This window comes from Rousettus aegyptiacus, unplaced genomic scaffold (assembly GCF_014176215.1).
Source record: "Rousettus aegyptiacus isolate mRouAeg1 unplaced genomic scaffold, mRouAeg1.p scaffold_m13_p_1, whole genome shotgun sequence".
NCBI lineage: Eukaryota > Metazoa > Chordata > Mammalia > Chiroptera > Pteropodidae > Rousettus > Rousettus aegyptiacus.
The window spans coordinates 159,982,184-160,002,409 of NW_023416284.1; the positions used below are offsets into that span (position 1 = coordinate 159,982,184).

The window sequence follows — 20,226 nt, forward strand, 5'->3', positions numbered from 1 at the left end:
AAGAGAATGATAGTTATAGTCCTTTCTGCAAACAGATTTTCACTGAAGTGGAAAATACATGCAGCTCAGTCATGACTATGAACATGATACATTTTATTGTTAAGTTATATTTGATTACAACACTGAACCCCTTTTATATTTCCTCAGCCTCATAATGTGTTGGTTACTCATCACTATTTTTTTTCAAGGGAATATTGTTTTAAGCCCAATTAAGAATGACCTATCTCCTTTTTTAGAGAATAATCTATAGAACAGCAGTAATGACATTTCAAGGGTAGAAACTGTCATAAAAGAAGTGCTTTTTCAAAGACAAAATTGAAAAAAAAAATGTGTTGTTTAAGAACAAAGGATGTGTTGTTATCTAAATGTTTGTATCAGCACTTGACACTATCCATCAATGAATAAGCATAACTAAAAATTTGAATAAAGAGGCTAAGAAAATGCATTGTGATGAAGCCAAATATAGCTACTCTTGTATTTTTAGACGATACCATTTTAGATCACATTTGTGTGTATCTTCATTTACTCATGAGCTGCCAGATTCTATTAAAATAGCAATTAACTGGGAAAGAATTTTTGTATCATATAAAGCAAAATAAGGTATTGACCTTTTTGTGCCTTTTTATAATGACCTTGTACCTTTAAATAGAAAATGACTTAAAAACATCTCTTTAGTCAAAGTAAAAGGTTCACATGTTATTTTGGTAATGCTGGAGATACAATGCATTTCTAAATATTCTAATTGTGGATTTTGAGTCTGAACTTTTGATCAGGTGGTTTCACCTGAGTGACAGACTGTCAAATTCAAGAGGAGTAGCTACGGGTGTTGGAGTGGGGCTTGAGCAATTTCTGACACTTCAGTAGCCTTAAGAGTAATGGAGATACCCAAGTGATTACAAAGGAACCCTAAATCATCAGGACTTGGTTATGAGGTTTCCAGCTTCTTTTTCCTTTGCAGCATCTTGATGAATGCAAACATTCTGAACTTCAGACTCTGAACTCACCATCTAAAATAAGTGAAATGGGAAGATCATTTTTCAAATGACTTATTGTAAAATTCAGTAAAATTCAAGCATCTGCTTTGCAGTAAGTTTTCCTTCTAAAATATACTAGCTTTCTAATTTAATAGTGTGCCTTCATAAAGTGGATTGAAAATCTATAATTTACAATATTAAGGTGTTGCAATTGAGAGATTAGACTAAGGTTTTAAAATCTATTACTGCTAGAAATAAATAAAATCTTATAACTATTTTAAAGACACTCCCCTCCCTTTAAAACCAGTATTAACTATTACATTTCAAAATAGATTAATAGGAAATTTTGCTTGAGATAGTTGAACCAACTACAGAAATAAGGCCGGGTAATCTATGTCCATGTACAAACTGTAACAATCAATTGGCAAATAGCTATTGAGTATCTATGAACCAAATAATGTGTTTGGTGCTATGAAGTTGTTCAACTAAATGCAGTTCAAAACTGAATAAGCCCTTCAAGGGCTGTGATTTCTATATGGATGATTAGAGAATCAACTTACCAGCTAAATTCAGAAAAAAGAGAAGCTGTGTAATGTTTATTTAGTTTCATCAAGCCTGGACGTCTTATTCAACAAATAAGGGTTATAATGCCTACTCTATGAAATCATTGAAAGAATTATGTCAGATGGATGCCTATGGCATTATTTGACACTTAACTGACACTCATTAAATGACAGAAGTGGCTGATGTCTGAGGTCGCTATCCTTGCTGCTGATGTTGTAATGAAGACACTGCACTGAAGAGAGGGATAAAGGAACTTATGTTTTATACATGATCAGATTTGAAGGCCAGATTACGTGTGAATTCTAAAAAATTGGGAACACTGGTGTGTTCTAAGGTCCTTTTTGAAAAGAGAGTGGGGGGCAGGAAGAGCCTAGAAATGCTTACTGTAACTTCCTTCTAGGACTGCCCTAAGGAGAGACCACACTCCCAGGACTGGGGGAGATTAATCCCAGATTCAGGATCAGGAGGCAATTGCCTACGGAATCTCTCTTCGCAATGACATATTTCTGCTGGTTATCTCAGGAATTGAAAGGCCTGAAATTAAAACAAGACATCTTTTTCTAATTAACGCCTCTCAGAACCTGATTTTTCCACATTCTCTTAGAGTTAAACCCAAAACACAATAGAGTGGGAGTAGGTGGGGGAGCGACTGAATCTCTATGTTACCCAGTTTCTCTCCCTTTATCTCTTTTGCTATTTCTATCTTTCACCTAGAAAATCTCCTCTCTCTGTACTCCAATTCCCACACTTTTGAACTCAAATATGATTCATCTTTATCCCAGTACCAACTCTCAGATGTCCCAGAAAAGAGAAAATTTGGGATATGGGTTGTCAATTATACAGGGGAAAAAAAAAACCTTTTTCTTCTACCTTCTTAGGTTGATTACCCAGGGCCCTGCAAATTAGACTGACAAAAGACGGATTATCAGAAGCAAAGGCATACAAATTTTATTTGATGTTAATTTTTACATGATTTGGGGGCTAACCTGGAAAAGAACTGAAGACCCAAAGCAGCAAATAGGCCTGAGAACCTATATATAATTTTTAACAAAGAGCAGTAAATTTTGGAGATGTGACAAAACAAAGGAAAAGGATTTTTAGGCTTCCAGGGGCTTCCAACTGTGAATGGAAGAAATTAAAGGAAGATAAGGGCCATGTTAAGAAAGTTTGTGGGTGCAGGTCCGTGTTGGTGCCAACTTCCCCTCTTCTTTATGAATGCAAAACTTTCTATAAAAAAAAAGCGATTTATGGTAGTTCTTATTTCTCAGGAGTTTTTGCTTTTAGTCAGATAAGGACAGCTGCAAGAAGGCTTCTTTCTGCAACTGTTAAATCTCAAATGTCTTCAGCTCAAAATAATTCTTATGCCAAAATGGTATGTTTTGGGGTGAAATATTTTGATGCCCTTCGGTTACAATGACATAAATACAGGACCAAGCATTAAAACTTTCAAACTTAACTTACCCTGCTCATATGTCATATCACGTATGCAAAGAATAGCAAGATGGTCATGAAGGTAATATTTTTACTGCCGAGTGGTTATTTTTAAGGTCTGTGGAATATAGCTTTAGAACGAACTTCTACATGACACCCTTACTAATAAAATCTGAACTCAAGACTACACATAATATATTCTGGACTGACTCTGTTACAGTCCCAAGCCCTTTGGTTGTATGTGCGTATAACCGCAAACATATGGCATAAGTTGTGCTGAAACTTTAGAGGAGTGTAAAACGTTAATTTTATTTTATTTGTCAAAGTAATAATCCCATTTCTATTTTTTTATGATCTTAAATGAAATTATAATTTCAAATTTATTTCTTTAACAATTTTCCTAATGAAAAAAGAGAAATCATTTTAGACATCAAACATAAACTTAGAAATTATCTCCAACACTTAATTTCTAGAAAAAGCAGAAATTAACATTTCTTATAATACAAAAGACCACATCTAAGTTCTCAGTAATTTTCAGTTGAATTGATAGTGCTGCATTTTCAAAACTAAATGCCTCTTGCTTTTTAAAATGCTTATTGTAAGTTTTATTTCAAGGTTACTGCATGTTAAGGGTTGCATACATGTCTTTGTGTTCCAATACTACCAATGTTTCTCTGGTATCCCATTACTTTAACACATTGGGCTAAGCTCAAACTGCAAGTTACTATGACAACAGAGATAATTGTGGCTGCTTATACCAGTATGCTCCTCCATAAATCACACTTTTAAGGGTAATTTTTCTAACAATGTATTGTTCAAATTGCTTCAAAGTTACGGCAACTATGTTTTAGATTATAAACATCAGATTAGAGAGAAAAACAAATTTAGTAACTCTAGACTAGGGTTATAATGATGCTAATTGTGGACAGATGCCGTTTTAATGGGTAGTGCTCTTTACACTCTACACACACTGCTGTTGGTTCTGTGCAGGGTAATCCAGGCTTCTCATTTAAACCAGATTTATAGAATGATAAAAACATCCACACCATTTTTTCCTTTCATTTTAACTTGTTTTCATATTGTGATTTTTCAATATGTTGTCATAAAAATGACCTCTTCGATAGAACTGAAATAGAAATGACTTCTTTTCTCCTATTAATTATTTCATCCATTAAAATTGTATAGTACTTAAATTGTCACATGTAGTTTCAATTTGTTTTATATAGGTATGTAACTGGGTGGTCTCTCATGAGCTTGCAATCAGGAAGAGCTACAGTCATCTGCTAGTTCAGCTGGGGCTAAAAGATCTTCCAAATCTCACTCACATCATTGTTAACAGGCCTCAGTTCCTAATAGCTTGTTGGTCAGAGGCTTCCCTCAGTTCCTCCTCAGTGGGCTGCTCCACAGGACAGCTCACAAGATGGAAGCTAGCTTCTCCCAGAGCAAGTGACCCAAAGAAGAAGGGAAGGGGAGAGGAGGGGGAGAAGGGGGGGGTAGGGAGAGAGAATCCAAGACAGAAGTCTCAGTCTTTTTATGACCTGACTTTGGAAAGGACATCTCAACACTTCTGCCATATTCTATGTATTAGATGTCAGTCACTAAAGCCAGTCCATACTCAAGGTGGGGGGTGGGGATGATTAACTTTTACCTTTTGAAAGTAAGAGTATCAATGAATTTGTGGACATGTTTTTGAAACCACCACAGCAGAGCTATATAAAATGTTAACTAGTATTACTCTTCTGATATTTTTATCAACTCCACCATGGATAGATAATACTTGAAGACATTAATTTCATTTTGTTGTTCTCTTATATCTTCCCTTTTCTCTTTCACTATTCATTCCACCAGTTAGCTGGTTGACCACTCATTGCCTCTAGAAACTTACATGGTTTAAACAAAGCAGAACTGGCCTACAAGTATTCTTCATTTTTCCTTTGCAGAAACCTTATCCCTTCAACTATTGAAATGTCCATAGACACTAAAAGGAGGAGAGTTGTCTGTGGATACCAACAAAATATTTAGGGGGAAAATACAGGAGGGAAAGAAAGAAAGAAAGAAAGAAAGAAAGAAAGAAAGAAAGAAAGAAAGAAAGAAAGAAAGAAAGAAAGAAAGAAAGAAAAAGAAGGCTCTGGGGAGGTCTGAGAAACACTGGAACTTGCATCAAGCTCTCTGACCCACCTTGAAGGTCAGGAGATGTCAGGGAGAGGTGTGGCTGTGTTTACCCAGAAGATGGGTTGCCTCACAAAAGATTCCCAGAGCACTGGTGTGGCAGAGGAAGCTGAGAGAGCTTCCAGGTTCAAAGAGCCAAGTAGACAAAGATAGTGACATGTATGAAAAATGACCAAGAATACTCCTTCTCCTATGACTGCCACCCCATTGTCCCTATGCAGTAGTCCTCTCTAATCTGTAACCCCCAGTGGATGCCCGAAACCGGAGACAGTACCAAACCCTACATATGCTATGTTTTTCCTATACATAATAGCTATGTTAAAGTTTAATTTATAACTTAGACATGGTAAGAGATTAACTATAATATTAAATAGAATAATTATAATAATATACTGTAATAAAATTTATGTGAATGTTGTCTCTCAAATATCTTGTTCTGTACTCATCCTTCTTCCTCTGCTGATGTGAGATGATACAATGCCTTCATGATGAATAAAGTGAAGTAAAAAGCACAGGCATTGTGACGTAGCATTAGGCTACTTACCACTGACCTTCTGACCATAAGTAACAGGCATTTTATGGCTTCTCTTTGGCTTATCCAAACTGTCAGCTTCACTGTTGCTGCATTTGGGGGCCATTATTAAGTAAAATAAGGATTACTTAACACAAGCTCTGCGACACCATCACAGTTGATCTGACAACCAAGATGGCGGCTACTACATGACTAACAGGCAGGAGTGCCTACAACTGTGAAGACGATGTCACATCCTGGGTGAGACATCGTGAAACCTTATCACACTTCTCAGGACGATGGGAAATTTAAAACGTATGAATTGTTTACTTCTGGAATTTCCCGCTTAACATTTTTGAACCATGGCTGACCACTAGTAACTTCATCTGCAGAAAGCAAAACTAAAAGTAAGGAGGAACTATTATATAATCTGGTCCAGGGAAATTGGGGCCTAGAGTCAAAAATTGAGTTAAAGAAAAACTTTAAATGCTACTTTCTTCACACTTGAGTTGTGACTGAGACCCAATAGCTACACATTCCTATAGTACTGAGTCCTGGTCAACTCTGGTGACAGAACTCTCATGTGAATGATCTCAGCTAAACTTCACTGCAGCCCCTCACAGATGAAGCAGCAGGCTTAACCAGATTGCAAGACTTACCCCAACTCATGCAGCTGGTAAGAGGCAGGACCAGGATTCAAACCTGACCTCAACTCCAAGAACTGGATCTTAACATAAAATCCCATGGTGACCAGGAGCATAATGCTTCTTAAATATGCAGCACTCATCCGTGAGAACTTCTGAAAGCCAAAGCAAATGTCCAATAAAAGTGACCTTGCACAAACACGGAGAGAAACTAGATGGTGCTTCTCAGCTGACAATTACAATCTGAGTTTAGAGCACTGAGGACATTTGTAACTATGTGTAATGACCGTCTCCAAATTAGACTGAAGCTCCTCGGGAGTAGAGCCTGGATGCTGTTCAGCTCTCTCCCCTTGGCAACCAGCATAGCTGGAATTAGGTGCTCAAAACAGTTTCGTTGCTGTCAGTTTCCAGTATTATCAGTATTATCACTTTATAATTTCTCAAATGCACAACTATGCTTTTGAACAGGCGTGGGGGGGGGGAGAGGCTAAATAGTAATATATGTTTACATATAGAAGTTTAATTTTTTCTGAGTGGTCGTTCATCAATATGAACACAAACAATAAAAATATATGGTGTTCTAGCATTTTACCAACTGCAAATTGCTATTATCTCTTTTAATTCTGATAGTTGATACACTTGAACACATCTCTTCAAGATGGAGCTTGCCATATATTAAAATAGAAATTGGAGAGAAGTGTTACAAATATGGAAAGGAGTTATGCATATGATAAAATAGGGCAAGAGTCTGGCTAATAATCTATTGAACAAAATGACCTTTATTATATCTAAGTTACCTAACATGTTTTGGTAAAATAGCAATTAACCATGACAACTTTATTTAGTTATTGCCTTACTTTACTTTAAAGAAAAAATTCTCTCCCTCTCTACACACACACTTATGTATATACCCACATAGGCACACATACGAGGCCTGCAAATATTTTTTTTCCCTCTCTTAAATTTTCTTCTGATAACAAAAGTAAATGGTGGGAGGGCCAATTTTTTTTTCAAGTTTAGAAAAGTCAAAGAAAGAGGAAAATTTATATAATCATTTAAAGGTACACGCTTCTACCTTCTTCCTATGCTAGTTAAAATGATACAGTATCTACAATTTTGTATCCTGATTAACATAGCATATGTTTTCTCCTTTCTTCAAGAACTCTTTGTCTACGGCCATGCTACCGTGAACGAGCCCAATCCCATCTGATCTCAGAAGCTAAGCAGGGTCAGGCCTGGTTAGTATTTGGATGGGAGACCACCTAGGACCACCAGGTGCTATAGGTGTAAAAAATTTAAAAAATAAGGGATTGTAAACTGACAAGGTCCTTGCAATCTGTGAGGTCAACCAAGGAAGGATGGTCTTGACTAAAAAAAAAGAAAAAGAAAAAAATCTCTTCAGCTATACGTTAGTAAATTAAGGTTAATGAGGTTTGGAACAAACAAAATAATTTCTTGGCTTATCCTCACTTAGCCAGAAAATAAAATGCATTTGAATACTTTGATTCCCAGGAACATTTTTATATGTAGCCAATTGCATTCAGTTGTTTAACTCAACAAATATTTATTGAATGCCTGATAGATGAGAGATAACAAAAAAAGAGTTTATAAGATGCTGCCCCTGACCTCAAGGAACTGAAATTTTAGTTGAAAGGGAAAATTTTAATACACTAATTAATTAATACTGCAAAGCACTGTATAATGAAGAATCCAGAGGAGTTGTGCAGACCATAATGGTCTGAAGAGTTCAGTGAGGTTTGAGTGGAGGGCAAATGGAATGGCCATTATCCTACAAATGCATAACTGTAGACACAGTCACAAACCAGCTTCTCAGGCTACATGTCCATCTAGACCATTCTACAAATCTATTATTCCCCAGTTCCTTGGAGAAGTGTGCAGGTGACAGAGTCACAAGAATCAGCACAGCTCTTTAGTATGTGACTGCAGACATGGTGGCAGTGGCAGGTTATCATCTAATTTCTTCTTGTTTAAATTCCTCGCATTAATTGGCACACACGAATTATACATGAAAAACTGGATTGTAATGAACAAACGGTAAAACCATGCATTCATGATTGAAAATACACAGGAAGAAACACAACTGTTACAGATTCCATCAGGTCAGTTTTCCTTAACAAGTATTTTAAATATATAGTCTATTCTGAGCTCAGAATGATTTCAAGTCTACCTTAAAATTATGAAAAGTTATTTTAATGTGTTTAAACTAGCTAAAAAAAAGTATTAAAAATTTTTTTTTTGAAAGCAAAGGTCAGTGTAGAAGCTTTAAACTGAAAGATGAATTTTTTTCAGGACAAGAACTGAACAAACATTATATTTGATTAACTATGATAGTTACTGTCACATCAATTAAACTAAAACCACATCATATATAATATGAGTATCAATAGAAGCAGAAATAATACACACTTCACATGTTTACATTTTTCTTCAGCCTTCTCAGCTTCCCAGAATTGTTGGAGTCAAATATTTGGTATAGCACACAACCTGAACTACCAGCGGTGTAGATAATCCTTGTGCAATATGCATAAGATTTTCCCTGCTTCACATCCTTTACAAATTCTAATTTCTATGATGTTAAAAGTATTTTACACTGCGACCTTTAGCATCGAGTCTCGGCCTTAGCAAATGAAAAATTATGCCATTTCATAATGTCTAAAAATGCAACATGAACATAATAGTAATGAGTCTTCTTTCAAATCATTGAGTAATTATTACGAATTTCTTTTACACAGTCTTATCACCCGAAAGTCACAGCACAAGAATAATAAGAGCACCCAGAGACTCAGTAGCTAAAGAGACAACTATAAACTGAGTTTTACTTATAGTTCATCTATTTTTAATACTGCAAATATTCAGTTTTTTTTTTTTTTAAATGTTAGAAGCACTACTGGAGAGACATCTGAATGGCTAAGAAAAGAGATTCAGTACTTGGTTAAGCCATTAGTTCTGAAATGAGCAACACCCCCATTACATCCAGAGTGCTGCCCCCTCCTTTACTTCTCCATCCATTCGGAAGCTGCATCTCCTTGATGCAGTAATGCAGAAAGGAAGGCAACAAACTATTTATTACAGAAAATACTATTCTTATGAAACTCGAAGTTACAGCATGGCTTTAGAGAACATAGATTCACCCATACCATAAAATATTTATTGTTTTATTTTTATCTTATACTTAGAATTTTATGGACTATAAGACACTCTACAGAATAAGCCACCTGGTTCCCAGAGATATAAAAAAAGGCAGGAGCAGAGAGGTGACATATAAGGACTGTTTTGTCATGCTGCATGTGTCACAAGAGAGCAAGGACTGCTTTAATTACCAGTCATTTGAATTTCTGATAGATATTATGGCAAAATTTAAATCTTGTTAATTTACTTTGGCAGCTTGACAACGAGCTCATTTACAATCCTTTGAGGGAATTGCAAATTTCTCATGCTTCAATTTGGGGTGAGGTGACATTAGTCATACAAAAGCATGTGGTGGAATTCAGGGCTAAACATTAGTCAGAACATATTTTTAACCCATTGGAAACCTAAGTCATGATTTTTAATGTTTAGATGAAATAGTACAGGGAAAAATATTGGTTATGAGCATATAAAAATTCAAATGTGGTCCAACACTGATATTTATAACTTTCTTAATCTAAAATTTTATCATTGAAATATTTTTATAAAACTATAAAATAAGTGCTCTTATACTGACTCCTCCAAAATCTTCCAAAATTCCTTTAACTAATATTTTGAGCAGTATAGTTTAAAAAAAAAAAAACTTAGCTGTTTCAATCTTATAAGATAAACTTTATAAACACAGGAAATTTCTCTTTCTTCATTTTACCTCCATCCATACCCCTAGTTCAGTGCCATCAGCGTGTGAATTGCTGAATGAACTCTATTTCTCAGGAGTGGGTGAGAAGTGGGGCCCAGGCCAAGTTAAAGGAAAAAAAGGTGTGAAAAAATTCAAAGATGTATTTTGTGTATGCTTTGAGAACAGTGAAAACTTCTCATTCATAGGAGAGATTTCAAATTTCCAACTTGTTGTTTTAGAATCTTCACACAGGCTAAATATCAAAGGAGCCTTGAGTGAATATTTATAAAGCATGGATATTAACCTCAAGGGAAAAAAATTCAAAGCAAAAGATGTTTTAGCTTTTTCTTTTTTAAAATGTAAATTTATCTTTTTTCTGGATTTTGTATCCCTGAACGATCCTTTGTATATCTGTATCCAATTCTTTCCTCAAAAGTCAATAAAGCATAATTTCATAGAATGATAAAGAAGGTAGTAAAGTTAGGATGATCATATTTCCACCTCAAAGTTTTGGGAAGCATATGGATTTTCAGCCCATTAAACCTAGTAAGACCAGTGGAAGAATAAGCTTGATACCTAAACACATGCTGGAACAAGATATTTGCTAACTGATGGGAATGTTTTCAACTTTATCACCACTCTCTCTGGTTTCTAGACACATCTTGGTGCAGGTAAATGTCTGCATATGCTCTACATTATTCAAAATCGACAACCCAAAAATGCTGCCAGTGTACAGGAAGAAATAAGTATTGGTTCATTACTTCTAGTCATCTTTTTCTTCTGAATCTCTGATCTCAGAGAACTGTCAGCTAACAGTAGAAGGCAAAGCTGAAGAAAGTACTGACCTTATCTTTTTAATAAGTAACTGAACAGCAAGTGCGGACGCTATTAAATAATAAGTTTTCATTATTTAGACGTTAATGGTCTCACATGATTAACTTGAAATATGCAAAGTTTAAATTCAATCTGCCATCTTGGTGATTTGTTATAGGTTTGAGGGTGCCTTATACTTCAGGTTTTTGATTTAACAGAAGTAGTTATCCAACTGCCATCTCATTTCTTTGATGTGGTAAATGCTCTGGCCTGAAGACTCAGCCCTCCTCTCTCTCACTCCTGACATTTGCAATGTCCTTGCCACAGGCATCTTTCTTCCTTTCACTGAGCATCAGTGGCAACTGGAGACTGCAACACTGTGGAATACGAGTCAATTAGTTGCTGTTTGGATGGACACTCAATCCCTCAGTAACCTAGACCCATGAAATGATTTCCCCAATACCTTGTGGCAGCTGTGAATCAGGGAATGAATGCTATCTCACTAATGAGGACAGCAGCTACCTCTGCTCTCCGATGTGGACTGATGTGTAACAAAAACAAAACAAAACAAAACAACAGAAACAAATCAATTATTATGAGGAAACTGCAAAAAGCCCCTGTAAAAATGAAACAGAGCACCAATAAAATTAAAAGAGTTATTATTTATTAAGCCAGGCATTGTTCTAATCCCTTTGATGGATTAGAGCGCTTTAATCCACAGAGCAAAGTTGAGAAAGAGAACCTGTCCTTACCTCCATTCCACATGTGAAGATAGCAGAGCGCTGAAGACTTAGGTAATTTGTCCAGGCAGACGTGGGGCGGCTAATAAGGCAGCTTTAGCAGTCTACCTTCGAACACAGCTCTGGCCCCAGACCCCATCCTCTGAACCACTATGTATACTACCTTTCTATGACTGGCCTTATACAAATATATATTTTTAAAATGTAAGTCATAAATTGTCATCGTTTCCCAAACCCTAAACAAAGACACATGCCTAGTTAAGTGCTTTTTTTAAAATTTATTTCTGAATTTACTTGAACAAAAATTAGTTTACTTATATTTTTTAAAACCATAAAATTAAATTTGGTTAAATTTGGTTATATGGCTAATAACTCACCTTAACTTGAAAAGAATGAATTTACATGAAAAACTGGAATGTTTGGTTGCCAAAGTCACCATGAAGGCATAAATTATAAATTAAAGAGTATGTCAGCAACATAGCCCTAAATTTTTTTCACAGATGACTTTCTTGCCTTTTTCTGAAAAAAAAAAAAAAAAAAAAAGTCAGGCGATCACTAATGCCCCATTTATATTTGATGTTATCTGTGGCATGTCTAAGTTTAAAGTATCTCAGTGTGTTTGAACTCTTTCCCTCGAACTTCATTAAGTTTTAACCTCTTCATTGTCTGTCACTTGCCTTTGGTTCAGTTACTTAATAGGTATAATCCTTAGTACATGCAAGGCTGTGGATAACTTTGAGATACATGGTGTGAAGGGCTCCAATGGTATCTGCATATAATAAACTGCAGTTACTATCAATGTTGTCGTTTTCATTATTAATAATACTTCTCTCTAGAGGATGTGTTGGCTTTGTCTGCCTGATCTGTCTTCATCCTTGCATCTCCTGGTATGTGCACCTCCCACTCCCTCCTCTGAGAGTCTTCCCAGCTCCATTGGGATTTGATGGGGTTGTCAGTCGCAGTGCTCACCCATTATGGCTACAAGGGTGGGCTATGACTTGTGATGGTTTAGTTAGAGATTTACCTGGAATTCCCAGATTGGAAACAGAATTCTTCTTTTATTTTTGAATTAAAAGCTCTAAGAGTGTAATCCCAGAGCTGTCTAGGGTCACGTTCATGTGATGGACCTGTAAAGAAGACAGAGGGACTCTGAAGCCAATCCATATGCAGCTAAGCAAAAGAAAAATGTTCTGGATTCATCTTGACCCTTATCCTTCTGGGTACAGAGATCATTAGTGCCTCATTTATATTTGGTTTTCAGAAACTTATAATTGAAAAACTCCTAACAAAATATGTTATTCATTCACTCATTCATTTTTTTTCATGCATTTGTCAGATGTTTATTAGATGTCTACCATATGTTGGATTTAAATGGAAAATAATATAATCTGTCCTTGATAGTTATGAGAAACTTGACTAATTAGGTTTCAGAGGAATTTTTCTAGGTCTGTTTAAATTTTTTTAAAGTCCTAGTCTTTAGGGATGGTCTAGGACTTTCCGAAGCAGGGCTTCGAGCCTCGACTCTATGCTGAAAGCAGGACACTCAGAGCCAGGCTACCATAGTCCTTATTTTGTAAAAATCTGAGTCCAAAAGTAATTTATATTATTTTTTAGAATATAGAAAGTACAGGAAAACACAAATTAAAAGATAAAAACTATCCACAGATAAACCACCAAGAAGTAACCTCTGTTAATATATTGGTATATCTTTTTCCAGTGCAAATTCATGTGTCTGTATGTTGAAATTATTTTGACCCACCAAAATATTCTATTCATTTTTTCCCCTTCTTCTGTCACAACTAAATTACATGGTTGTTTAGGGTGTAATAAAGATGCTTCAACTAGATAATCAGAGTAACATTTAGCTGTGCCTTCTCATTAGGGCCACAAGTTCTTCCTAACTGACAACTGTCCATGGTCAATTGGTTGTGTTCAGCAGGAGATAATTAGAAAAGCTGCCTGCAGCTGCCAATTGAGCAGTTAAGCATAAACCGGATGGCACATACGAGGAATTGTCCATCTTAGTAAATCAAAGAGGAGGCAGTGGAAATCTGGAACATCTAATTTTTGAAGCTTAACAAGAGTTTCAGCCTCCTCTCTCTACATACAAAGAACACAAACTGTTCCTTTAGTTCAAAGGTCTCAAACCCCAGGCAGCGGACTGGTACCAGCCTGGCCTGTTAGGAACCAAGGTGAACAGCAGAAGGCAAGTGGTGAGTGAGGGAGCCAGCTTCATCTGTATTGCAGCCACTCCTCAGTGCTAGCATCACCACCTCAGCTCCACCTCAGATCATCAGGTTCTAGAGTCTCATAGAAGCACCAGTCCCTGGTGCCAAAAAGGTGGGGAACAGCTGCATTAGTTTGCTCATAAATGAGTTCCACCAGAAACAGATCCATTGGTTCTTGCACAGAATTTAAAGTCACCTAGTCCTGTCCTATTGTTTTGGTAAACTCCACAACTCATTGCAGAGAAAAAAAAAATAATGAGTTTTCCCTCCAGCTTTGGGATGGGTGGATTCTATGAAGATACATTCACCATTCATTCCTCAGGAGAGACTTTTCTTCTTTAGAAGCAACAAGGGCAGACGTAACTAGCCCATTTTACTACTGGGTCAATTAGCAGACATTAGAGTGCACAACTCTCCTTATAAATGGCATCCTCAGTCCTCAAGTTCTCATCCCAAAGAGTATACTCTGAAAGAGAAATGACTAAATGGACAGACTTATAAGACTATAAGACTTTCTCAGGATCAATGACATTAGATAAAATTTGGATCTGCAGTCAGGAAAGAAGAGCACTGGAAATGGTAAATATCTAAGTAGTCTATTTTTCTTTTTTTATATTTTTTAAATATCAATTGACTAAGGAGACGGGAAATCTTAAGAGATATATGGCGTTTGTAGAAAATTTCAGGAAGAAAGAAAAGAACCAAATGGAAATGTTAGAACTAAAAAATACAATATTCAAAATTTTTAAATTCACTGGATGACATTAAAAGAAAAAAAAAGATTAGTGAATTTGAAGACAGGTAAATAGAAATTGTCCAAACTAAAGCATAGAAGAAGAAAATATTTAAATAAACAGAACCTGAATTGCCTGTGAAAGAATATCGAGCAGTCTAACACACATGTAATTCGGAGTCTTGAAAGGAAAAGAGAGAAAGAATCAGGAAGGATATTATATTTGAAGAAATAAGGACCAACATTTTTCTACAATTGATCAGAATCAGTAATGCGCAGATCCAGGAAGTTCAGTGAACCTCAAGTAGAATAAAAATAAATAAAACCACACCTGGTAACATCATAAAAAACTTTTAAAAACAAGATAAAGAAAAAAAAATATTTAAAGTATCCGGAGTTCGAAAAGACTCATTCCATAAAGGGAACAACAAAATAATGATGGCTTACTTCTCGTAAGAAAGAGCAGAATCCAGAAGACAATGCAACAGAATCTTTAAAATGCTAAAAGAAAAAAAAAAAATGTCCTTGCCAATGAAGAATTCTATATTTGGCAGAAACATCTTTCAAAATGTAGGTGAAATAAATCTATCTTGAAATAAAAAGCTGATAAAATATGTTGCCAATGGATCTTTACTATAAGAAATGATGAAACTTTCTCAAGCTACATGACACTAGATAAAATTTGGATCTACAGTTAGGATAAAAGAGCACTGGAAATGGAAAATATCTGAATAGTCTATTTTTTTTCTTACATTCTTTAAATGCCATTGACTGTTTAAACCAAAAAAATGTCAATATATTACGAATTATTACATAGCTGGAGGTTAAAAATTTGAAAATAGTATCAAATGTGGGGGAAAGTGCTAATGTAATCACACTACTGTAAGATTTTTTACATTATATGAAAAGTGATATATTAATTCAAGTTAGAATGTGATAGTTAAGGACACTTATTATCCTCAAAGGAATTCTTTATCATGGGTCGGCTACTACTTCAGTTTAATAATATTTCCATTAAAACTATTTAACAAACGTCATGTGAAATTTACTTTAAAAGCAAAACAACTCACTGGGAAACTGTAAAATTATAATAGGGTATAAATATTTTCAATAAAAAATAAGATTTTTCTCTTAAATATTCAAATATTTTCTAAGTTAGTCTCTCTATTATAAATGTAGAGATGATTTAACATAAATCAGGGTGATGTATCTGACTGAAATGACTTAAAAATGCCACAAATGTTCAAATTTGAATATAAATCTATCATTTCCCACTTTCAGCCGTATAATAGCAGACAAATTTAAAATATGACTATCTTAAAAACTAGGATGCAAGTTTGGACTACAGAACAAAACTCTTCATAGAGAAACTCCCCCAAGAAACGTAATATTTTGTGGTTTTGTAATAATAAAAATAGCAAATAATTATTGAATGTCTATCATAAGTGCCAAGGATAAGAGTTAAGTACAGAGTTAATGATCATTCTGGCCTTCAAAGAATTCTTCATCTAAAATAATACAAAAAAAATACATGAATAAATATAATTCAAGATAGAATGCAAAATAAAAAAGAAAAGAATAGAAATCAACAGGAAAATTATCAAGTTTAAAGAAGAATGAGTTCATCTCTAGTTGCAGAGATTGACAATGTTCAGAGCATTTGCAATGGACCTTGAAGAATGAGTAGTATTTTCTTAGTAAAGAGTGTGAAGCTAAAACAATAAACACAAAGACACAAAAATGGGAAACTATGGAGTATGTGAGATGGTCCAATTATCTACTTCATCTCTATCACAATGAACTAACAGAAGAGTTGTCAGAAATGAATTGGACAGGTAAATTGGGACTTCTTCTGTAGGGACATGTAGGTCACTCCAAGAGTTTAGAATTTTATTCTTGTAAATTATAAAAAGTCATTTTCCACACGCCAGGGGTCTGGAATAATCAAACTATATTCTTGGGGAAAGACAAATATGCAGATGGATGAGAGGCAAAAAAACATCCTGTTCAACCAGAGGACAACAGCATGCCAGAGATTAAACTAGGATAATATTGGAACAGTTAAGGAAGATCCTGCCAAGGGACTCCCAAACCATCTAATGTCATACACTGACCACCTCCAGGGTTGCAGCTCTGCATTAGGCACTGTGTAGTATGTAAAAATGAGTGACATCTGTCTATCAAAGAGCAAATAAACACACACACACACACACACACACAAGCTAGAATGAAATAGATGCCACATGGAACTTTTTCAATCTGTTAGGACATGATCTGGTACTACCTGGCCAACTACAGCTTAACAGGGAGAAGCTGCAACTTGAAAATAGACATGTCCACTAGAATAGCGATGTACTGAAAGGACAGACTCAGCTTCTGGTAGAAGAGGAAGTCCAATTTGGCAAGAAGAATGCAAAGTCTAGAAAACACAGCCACCAACTACAGAGACAAATTCAGATAAGCCATCTTGCCACAGAGGATCCAACACTCAGTAACACTGAGGCCCTACCTGTGGACTGAGCAGAAATAGGGAGATCCAGAACAACCAACATTCACAGAAACAAGCCAAGAGGCAGGCCACAAGGGCACCAGCACATTCTGCCATCACACTGAAGAGTTTTTTCTATTGGGCTTGAGCTCAGGGACGAGATCCCAAAATAGGAAGGGAGCAGCAGACTGATACACGATGAAACCCTAGAGAGTCCCCACATTATAGAGACACCCCGAGTCCACTTAGATAACCAAAAAGTTCTGAGGTACAAAGAACAACACAGGAAGCCATGTACCAAAACCGAGCTATAAATTTGCAAATATGTGTTAAAATCTAACCATAAAGCCGATTAACAGAATTGAAGTCTAAAGTCATTATCAGTCTTTGATATTCAAAGCTAAAGTGGTAAGCTAGAATTATTTAAATCTTCCTTGTATTCCTGGTCAAGATCTGTCCTAGAGAGTGGGACAAATCTGAGATGGAGATGAAAGCAAGTTGTATGAATAAGGGGAGAGGAGAGTGGCCAAGGCTGGGAACCAGGCCTTCCTTGACTGGAATGCAAAATGCACTGCATTAACCCAGAGGAAAAGCAGTGATTCTGACTGAAAGGTTCAGACAATGCATCATGGAGCAGGTAATATTGAAGCTGATTCTTTTTAACAAGAAAGATTTCATCAAGATGGAGAAGAGATAGACTTGCCAGGCTGCAGGAACAACATGAGCAAACAGGACAGCTAGAATGTCAATTATTTGGAGGCAATAGAGACAGGCGAGGTCAGGAGGACCTGGGTAACTGAGGCCTCAAAATCAACCTAAGCCATTGGAACTTCATTCTATAGGTAACAGGTGGACATTAAAGTTTTTGAGGAGAAAACTGAAGATATGCCATGCTGGACAATAAGCCTGACCATTGCATTTGACCTCTACCCCTCTTTCTTCTCAATTTGATTTAGATGGGATCAATGGTTCTTCTGTCTCAGTCTGTGTCCCATCTCTGACCTACCTGCCCGTTCTGATGAATTTTCATTCTCATTTCTTATCGTGGTCTCTGCAGTCAAATTTGCCCCCTTCTCCTTTGTCTTGAGATCTTGACTATCACCTATCTGGCTGACACCTTTCCAGGCTTGTTCTGTGGGCTTGTCTCTGCACACGTGTTCCTGCCTTTGATGCAGCCCTTCCTTCTGTATGTAATATTCTGGGTTCAGCCTTGCCCATACCTGCCCATTTAGGACTTCCTTTTGAGATAAATCTTGGGATCACGACTGTCCCAAGAGATTATTGTCGCGATAGTAAGGAGGTCCTGCCTGATGCTTTTTTATGTTGCCACATCACCCCGTACAAACTCTGACTTTGTTTGATTTTCTACTAACGAAAGAATTATTACACTATTCATCGTCAAGTGCGCTTCATTGTTTGTACTGAGGGACATAAGGCCTCCCAAGTTCAATGTAGTAAATATAAGAAGTTTAAGATTGAAAAGAAGAAGGTGAAAATGGGGGCTGGGGAGAAGAGAAGCAACAAATTAACAAACACAAAATAGTCACTATTGTCCACAGGTTTCTGACTAAGCACAGAAAGCAAGTCATTCAGCAAAAAGGTGAGTCGCGCTTCTAAATATCGCATAACTCTATTGTTTTCTTCTTTAAAATGCTACAGTATGAAATTAAGGAAGAAAATGTGTGTCATTTATCCTTAAAATAGGGAGGGAAGGGAAAACATTTCACAGGAAAAAATACTTGAAAGGCATCACTAAAATAAATATTCGAACTCAATCTTTTTGGTTTAAATTAATGCAATGCATTTGGGTAGAGAACCATAAATCAAATACGTAAGTATATCTATGGGTTCTTTAAAAACTCAAAACATTAAATATTAGGGATATGTTTAGGATAAGAATTAAGCGATGAAATTCTTCATTTCATGAACCCAGTAGTCTGAATTGAAGTATTAGATTTGAGGTTATAAAACCCCTGTGACTTAGCCAGCCATACACACTGGCTCCAGAACTCTAAGTGAATAATATTTGGCTCTTTCTTTTTCAAATACCTCTGGGAAAAATTTTTATCAACAGCGTGATAACATAGAAGTGTGATAGTCTGCACTCTATTTCTCTGATGAGTGAGATATTGGACTGAGAGAGAGAAAAAGTGAAATTTGGCTACATGAAAAAAACCCTAGGAATATAAATTAGTATTCATCTGAACTCAGATAACTTGATTCTGTACAACACCTGAAGAACTCTTTGCAAAAAATAAAGTTTTCAACTTTGACAGAGAGCTACTTTCAACTACAAAAAGTTTTTAAGCTTCAGATCCAAAATAATTATTCGGGTTTATATCATGGCATTTCCTGATAAAGCAGCAAAAACTAAATCTAGCTATCTTAAGCAAAAAGGCAATTTAATAGAAAGATCGAAGGCTCACAGAATTGCAGCAAGGCTGGTGCAAATAAATGATCTGGAAAACAGAAAGTCACCAGGACTCCAAGAATCCCCGTCCAGGTCACACAGCAGCACTCCAAGGCACAGGCCACCACCACTACCACAGAAATGAACAAATCGATTCCATCTCCAGAGTTAGGGGTCATTTTTTTTTTTTCCCCAGGTTGCAACTTCCAGAGAGAGTGCTTAATGAGTCAAACTAAGTCACACATAATTCCTCAGTGGTAAGATGCAGGGCTGGGGAGAACCTGACTTCTTCAACTTTCAAAGGGGAGAGGGATTTCCACCTAGACTACATACAGCTGGGGACTTCCCCAAGTGGAGAGTGGGGTGCAAACAGCAAGAAGTATTAAATGTTGAACAGTGAAAAAAATTGCAAGTGTCCCCAACAGTCTACATGTTTCACAAAGTTTTTTTCTGTCCAACACAAACCAATGATCCCTAATGGAACTCAGAACATTCTCACTCTCTACCCAAAGGGAAACACCTAAATTAAGTAATAACTGCATCCTAGCTCTTAATCTAGTATCTTGAGTTGATAAACACTTTTCACCATATCTATAACATGTGGCTTAAATATAAATATAATCACAAATAATTTACCCTATAAAGTAGATAAAAGAGAGGAGAAAGAAGAGATATCAGTTAAAATACTTACATAC

At 36.1% G+C, this 20,226-nt stretch overlaps 1 protein-coding gene and 1 pseudogene across 1 annotated transcript in view; both read left to right on the top strand.

Annotated features, from left to right (window-relative positions):
• Positions 1 to 20,226, top strand: part of SMLR1 (small leucine rich protein 1) — an 83,474-nt gene that overhangs the window by 15,592 nt on the left and 47,656 nt on the right. The gene's annotated exons all lie outside the window — the stretch shown is intronic.
• Positions 7,462 to 7,580, top strand: LOC118605213 (annotated as a pseudogene).